Raw genomic sequence first — 8,235 nt, forward strand, 5'->3', positions numbered from 1 at the left:
TCATCGTGTGGTAGTAGTGAGCCACAGCGGCGTCCAGTCAGTCCCACTTCCTACTGTCAGAGTGTTGGCAGTTTGCCTGCGTCTTGAATAACTTCAGCTCTTTACTGCTCCATCTCCACGTGTTAGAACCTGCTGCTTCTTCTCTTGATAGAAGTCCCTCCACCCAGGCTGTCCTCATTCTGCACAACAGTCCATAAAGACACAGCAGGGAGCCGTGTCTGTGTGCTTTGTGGTGAAACAGGGGCTCAGTGCACACTACAACACCTTTTCAGCTTGTAAGATTTCCAAAAAGGTTTTTTTCAAGTCTGTTAGATAAGCCAGACTTCAGCAAGGTCACCCAGCTATCAGTGTGATTTATGAAGAGGCTCCAGCTCCTCCGGACACTTATAATAAATAAAAAGATGACTTAAGTACCACTAGGAAACCCAAAATGAGAGGTCGACTGGGGCAACAGAACAAGGAAACATGTCCGCACAATAGAATTCATTTACATCTCATTTCCATACATTTCATAGTCCTTGTTTATGGAGGAATATATTAACTTATCGTGAGAAGATTGAATTTCTCTACAATAAGACAAAGGTGCTGTTTAGAGCTTGAGTACGATGAATGTGCAGTATAGTTGTAGAGTTTCAGTAATGCTCTATTGCTTTAAGCAATAGTGATGAAGCACTGTCATGTTCCTCATTCCAGCGTCATAGTTTCTTTTGTTATATATTGAGTAGTTAGCACAATATCACCATATTTAGTCATCCATCTATCATCGCATAATGTGAAGTTATAATAACTGTGTAATTTGAGTTAGAAATATACTTGTATGTGTACTTTCTGTCTCTCGGCTTTACTCTAATGGTACAGTGTGTCCGTAATGTCACTGGTTGCTGTTGCATCTGGTCAACAGGAAGTAAGCCTTCCACAGTTTGGGTGATTTTCTATTAGTCAGTAGTTATTGTTTCACGTTAGAAACAGTATTACTGCATTTTAGTTTCAACTGCAATGAGAATATAAAAAATATTGAGGAATATTAAAAAGGCTGTAGTTTGCATGCCAGGCCACTACTTGTAGTAGTAGTACTTGAAGTAATGAACGCAGACGCACACAGATAAGAGTGTGATGGAATCCGGTCAGTTCCTTTTCTCTGTCCTCCTTCTCCGTAAAGGTCCACGAATCTCCACGTATGCAGATGGTGTAGCGTTGTCGCTCCTCCTTATGAGACCCCTTCCTCAGTGCTAGGTACCTCAATAGAGGGGTGACAAGTGGTTACGTTTTTTTTCGGTACCATCCACAACTTTTGTCATTGGCGCCGCATGAAAACCCGTCCCGCCTCATCCCGTCCCGCCACGGGACCGCGGCTTAAAAGATGTCGCTTCAAATGAGTTGAAACCCCGTGTTAAACACAGTGAAACGAGCAACAACGGGTTATGGTATTTCACTGTAAAATGTCACATTAACAGGGTCCAGCAATCTGCCTATTGCTGCACAGCTGATTGTTCTTTTCCAGAATGGTAAACAGGTTTGAAGTGTACTAACTAACAAAAAAGAAACATTAACCCCCCCTTGGTGAAGTTCTTTACCAAATTGAACTCTTGGACAGGCACAGTATGCTCCAGGGAGCTGGTGGGGGTCCAGGGGTCTTGCTCAGGAACCAGCAGTGGTGGACCGTCTACTGTGGGGGATCAACCCTGCTAACTCCTGATCCAAGCCTGCCTCTCTCGCCACTAGGCCACCACTGGTCTTAACTAAGGTAGAATTTATTACTGGATGGCTTTAAATTGTTTAAATGCTTAAAAAAAAACAAAAAAAAAAAACGACATATTGGACCTTGAGGTTTGAAAGCTGGTCTGGAATCATGGTAGCACTATCTAACATCAATCCATCATCCGCCAGCAGAGCCTCATAAATGCTGGCCACAGGCCCGAGCTCAGAGTCATCAGAGCTGTCCCATTTCCACAGACTCCATTGATTACCCAGTAATAATGCAGGCCCAATAGCCTGCAGGCATGTATAAATCTCTGTGCAGGAGAAGAGCAGTGACGGCTGACTCATAACTTAACCACAGTGGACGGGAGAGGGCATGAGCATGTCCTGCTATAAAACCTGTCAGCGGACGTAAAACACCGCACTGAAACGACGTTCTACTGTGAGAAGCGTCTGTCGGCTCATATTAGCTCAACCAGCATTTCAGCAAGACCACAAATGTACTCGTCCAGAGATGTGGGAATTAATAAAGCACTTTTGTAATGACTCTGCATCTTATGACTGCAGCACCACGGCATGTTCAAGTGGGACATTTACATGAGTACACATTTACAGTTTCAGCAAATATTGTGATCTCATGGCTATTGTTGTCAGTATCACGGGTTAACATGTGCTAAGACACATAAAAGCATGAAATGTTCTTCTAGTTGTCAGGTTCCCTTCTGTGTCTCTTACCTGTTTGTGTCTTCGTGTTATTTTGGGACACACCTGTCGTATCCATGTCACTGCACACTCGTCTTTCCCACGTGTCTTCTCTTCCCCTGTGTATATACCCCCCCCTCTCTCTCATGTCTCTGTGCCAGATCTTCTTTGGACATTTCATCTCTCCTCGTGTTTCTTCGTGTTCTGACCTCTCAGTGTTTTCGCACTTTTGTCTGGTTTTGGATTCTCCTGTGCTTGTGCTCTCTTTAAATGTTATTCGACTGTCGAGCCTGCTTTTGAGTTTGCCACCATCTCCTGACAGCAGTCTGCAGGACTGCAGAAGGTTGGTAAATCAATGGGCCAACACTGAGTTTGTTGCAGCAAGTTTCTGTTTCTGTAATAATAAGAAGGCATTTACTGAAAGTGTGCCTTATTTTCCTTTTAACAATTTCACGTGGCATGTATGCATTTATTCATAACATCAATAGGTCTGGCTCGGGAAACGGGGACTCAGAATGCCAGACACTGCCGTGGTTGAGGGAGAAATTCATTTTATTACCAAACACAGGTGAAACCAAAATTCCAAAGAAGACCAAAAAGTCTTCCAGTGTAAGGGATTAAGGGATTATAATCCAACAGACTAAAGCTCGGGAGCACAGCCACACAGAGACATTTATACCAAAGCCACCAGGGGACGGCAATCACACACTCAGGCACAGGTGAAACACATCAGGGTGGTGAACAGCAATCAGACACGGTGACAGGAAGCCGAGGGCCAGAAACAAGAGACATCCTATAGGGATCTCACAAAAAACACAAGATAGGACATGAACCCTGAATATTTCAAAAATAACCATCATCATCATCATCATCATCATCATCATTATTATAACAGCTGCATTGTCAGCGGAAACTGACTGATGAAGTTGCATCACTTAGTGGAGGAAGATGCTCTACAATGTGGATGTTAGCTGAAGTTAGTGGGAGGATGATGGTTTAAATTCTGGATGTTAATACTTGCTTGAAGAAATTGACTTATTAGTGCTGTGAGGTAAAGATTCGATTAACCAGCGTGGTCCTGATATCAGTTTAGATGCTCTAAATCGGTGGTGCCCACCTTTTTTATCATGGAATCCCCCTGAACGCCTGTAAGAAAGGCTGCACGCCCGCTCTCATGAAGAAGCCAAACACATTGATTGTCTCAAATATACAAAGACGGAGCCTTAAATGTGAAAGCAGTGGGCAGTTTTCTGGGTCTGATCTTGATTTTAAGAACGGAGTCTGCGACCTTCCTGACCCGTAGTGATAGTTTGATATTCTGACTAAAGGAAGAAATTTAACTACAGTACAACACAAAATTGAAAATACATTAACTAAGGTTGGGACTTCAAAGCAGTAACTACGTTAATTAAATTATGAATTAAATTATTACAGGGAAATATAAAAAGAAAAAGTGTGTAATCTGATGGAGAATGTTTCTCAGTGCACCGGGGTGTCAGGTCTCTGTCTGCGTCTTACCTCACCTTTCCAAATATCCAATTGTCTTCTCCCTCTGTGAGTGAGTGCACCTATCTGTTACGAGTTCCACCTGTTGAGTCCCTTTCCCTGTGTATTTAGGCCTCCCACTCTGTCTTTGTCAGTTCATGTCGTCTCTTCGTCCTGTCCCCTGCTCCCCAGAGTTACCGGTTTGCTCTTTAGTTTTGGATTTTTACCCCCCTGGACTGTTATTTCTGCAATAAACTATGTTTGGGACCCTGGTGAGTCTGCATTTGGCTCCACCCGCACACATCACGAGACCGAAGCGTCAGACAACAATCATGGGCCTACAGTGTACACACGGATACCTCGTCGACTGGCTTCGTTCAGCTCTTGCTTAGCATCTCAACGTCTCATTTGCGCTCATTTTTGCCATGATGATGGCTGATTGTAGAAGCATCATGCATGCTGAGAGTGTTTTTAACAATGTGCTAATGGTCATTCTGCCGTCCGCCAACTGTGTTTCATTATTATGTCTGTTTTCATGTCATATTAAGCCACTTTAAAATCTGGAGCCCCCCTTTAGTGGTCCTGGAACGCAGGTTGGAAACCACATAGATGTTTTCACCAGGAAAGTGAGGAAGCTTTTAGTTTGTGATTGATCTGATTTCATATTTCTTTAGTTTGTTCTCATTCACCTTCCTTGAATGCTGATTGAGTTTTATCTTGTCCAGGTTGCTAGGTTTTACAAAGTGAACCACTTTTACGTGCATGTTTGAAAGAAATGTGCAATAGAAATAAAGGGAATTTAAATGGTCTTAAAATATAAATAGAAACTTCTGAACAGCTTGGTCTTTTTGTGGCCAGCATGAGAAATAAGCTCATAAATTGGCTGTGCTTGTTTTCTTACAGCATGAAACAAACAGACTGATTCTCACCTCTTTACATTTAGTGCCACATAAAAGCCCCTTTATTCCCCCCACAGCGGGACACCAGATATACATGAACACACACACACACACACACACACACACACACACACACACACACACACACACACACACACACACACAGCATGAGTGAAGAGTTCCCGAGTTTCATAAAATCAATAAGAAGTGAGATCAAGTGTTCTTCATAAAGTGCTAATTGCTCCTGAGTGGGTGAGTGTTCCCAAGTAAGTGGCTGTAAAAGCTTTTTGTCATCCGAAGACTGATTTTCTGCTCGGGTGCAAGCGCTACAATCAGACATGTTCCTGCCCATTACTCGGTGCCCGGGCTCCTGCCGAGGCTGTTGGATCTCAATCAGTGCACACGGCCTGGATTATTTTGGTTTTTCTCACAGAATGTGGAAAACACAGCGCCAGTGAGATGCTCTCCAGGTTTCTCTAGCAGCATTCTGACATTTGTGCTGTCCCCCTTATGTCCTGACGTAAGTATACACTGTGCTGATAGAGTAAAATAAATGTATATTTTCTTCTATATTTTAATGCAGTTGTAAATGAACCTAAAGATATGATTATATGATTTTTAATTAAAGCTTAGGTGGGTTGGATTTTACTGTCACAAAAAATCTAATAATGTATTTATAGATCTATTATGTCACAATATTGAAGCTGCAGGAACTGCTGGTTGCTCTGCTTCACCCGCTCAGACTGGTTAGCATGATGGTTAGCATGGTGGCTAGTGCTCGCTAGCTGACCGTCTGGGACTCGCGTCTGGCTTCAATAGCTGAATTCTCCTTCTCTGGATGACAAAACACCGCCCACATTTCCACTGTGTAGATACTAGTACACCTCAGTACTAGATACTGGTACACCTCTTTCCACTGTGTAGATACTGGTACACCTCAGTACTAAAGTTCCACTCTGTAGATACTGGTACACCTCAGTACGAAAGTTCCACTGTGTAGATACTGGTACACCTCAGTACTAAATTTCCACTGTGTATATACTGGTACACCTCAGTACTAAAGTTCCACTGTGTAGATACTAGTACACTTCAGTACTAAAGTTCCACTGTGTAGATACTGGTACACCTCGTTCCACTGTGTAGATACTGACACACCTCAGTACTAAAGTTCCACTGTGTAGATACTGGTACACTTTAGTACTAAAGTTCCACTGTGTAGATACTTGTACACTTTAGTACTAAAGTTCCACTGTGTAGATACTTGTACACCTCAGTACTAAAGTTCCACTGTGTAGATACTGGTACACCTCAGTACTAAAGTTCCACTGTGTAGACACTGGTACACCTCAGTACTAAAGTTCCACTGTGTAGATACTTGTACACCTCAGTACTCTTAAAGTTTAATCGAGCTGCTCCGGGAGCCTCTAATGACAGGACGAAGAAGTCCAGAAGTCCTTTCTCATGTCGTCCTCTCTGGTCAAAATTTAAAAAAAGATGAGGCAACATGATGCCGCCAGATCATCCAGATCAGTTTTCATGTGTTTCCACTTTAATATCCTGGTAGCAGCGTAGTTTGTCATGTTTTATAGTAGTTTTATAGACGAGATAAAAACACTGCGCTGCCGTCCACCACAATGTCATTTTCAGTGACCGGTAATGCTTCAGCCAAAAATGCGGAAGAACGGAGAATTAAAAGCGGGCGGAGCGGAATATAGTTGGGACTGACTGAAATGTGGTTGATTAAAATCTTTAACATTAAAATACACGACTGGAAGCAGCGCAATCAGGGGAGAAGTTATGGAAGGAAGCGAATGGACCGTGTGCTATTATTTAATAAGTACTCATGGACAAAATATAATTAACTTCAGTCTGTGATTCAGGAGGTTTTTTTTTCTTCTTAGGCCTGCAGAGAAAGCCTTGCAGGCCCTGACAGCCCGCCACTTATCTCAGTCGACAGTTAAATATGCCAAACTATTTGAGTAAAGTGTATGTAGTTTTTCTATGCATACTAACAATTTTTGTATTTTCAACAAGGGCTTTGGAAAATGGCCGGTATAGTGTCCAGTCTGTCTTCAGTCCTGGTTCCAGGGTTTTATTATTAGGGGCTCTGTTGTACACTAACTTAAATTGACAGTATCCAGCTATTTTGTACAGGTCTCAAACCTCAACAGGTATATTTTGTAATTTTTGTTGCCAGATTTTTTGACTTTTCACATAATAGCTTTTACAGTGCACAGCTTCTACTTACATCGCTTTGCTTGGATGTCATTAGGCAGCGTCAGAGAAATAAGAAGTGGGGACAATAGCTATAATTAGTCTGGAAATCAGCCGCCTGCTGGCAGTGACGACAGGCGGAGACGGTGGGACGGCTGTCGCTCACTCTGAGACGGACATAATGAACTGCCACACAAGCAACAAGGCCAGAGCGCTCGCTTCGGCAGCTTCTGGATGTCTGAGGAGAGGCGAGAGCTCGGTGCTCATTTACTGACGTGGTCGTTTGTTCCCAAGCTTCATTACATCACTACATACGGAGGTTACATTAGCCGCTGCTACACATCACTTCTTGTAATATCAAAGTTGGACCAGTGAGAATCGACATGGCGGCACCTCACCGCGAGATGAGATTCACCTTAAAACCATCTTTCTTCAATATCATATTAAAAAAAAATGAATTTCCAGCCTGCCTCTTGCAGCTGCCACAGTGGAGCAACTTGGGGAATTTAGTGATGCCTATTGCCACCGGAGCAATATGGAGACGACAGGCGGGGTTCCTCCGCCGACGCCGCTGATCTGGGGAGCAGCAACAATCAGGCGAGCGCGCTAAAGCGATAAATAAGAAGCTGGAGGTTCTTTCTGCATGCCGCCAGGAGATCGGGGTGCTCAAGGAAGACCCTGGAGGTCATGTACCAGCGAATCCACAACCTGCAGCTGGACAACGCTGAACTCCACACAGCCCCACTCGGTCTCTTCGGAGGTGGACCGCCTGGGAAAAGACTCCTGGATCGGTGCGAGACAACCTCATAGTCTCTGGCATCCCAGAAAGTGGACACAAGGACCTGGAGGAACTGGTGAGGGATTTTATGATCACCATGAAGAAGAGCGGAAAAAAAAACCTCCCATTGTGGATAAACTCTAGAACGCCAGCCTGATCAGGGACTCCTTCACCACACACTGGCTCTCCTAAATAGATCATCTGATTATCAAAAAAAGGAAAAGAGTTTAAAGAAAAAAACATAAACACATACACAGGTTTATTTATCCATGTACTAGAAATATGTAGAGCTGTGTGTTTATATGGATAATTCTGCATGTACATGTATGGAGATCAGCACGGATCTGTTTGGAAACACATCAAAATATATGTATTTTATCCATTTAAATAAGTGAGAATTACTTCAAAATGTACTTTCTTACCAGCCCCACTGCACTGGCGAACCTCACAGCACCTCTG

This window comes from Lipophrys pholis (genome assembly GCF_963383615.2).
Source record: "Lipophrys pholis genome assembly, chromosome: 1".
Taxonomy (NCBI): Eukaryota; Metazoa; Chordata; class Actinopteri; order Blenniiformes; family Blenniidae; genus Lipophrys; species Lipophrys pholis.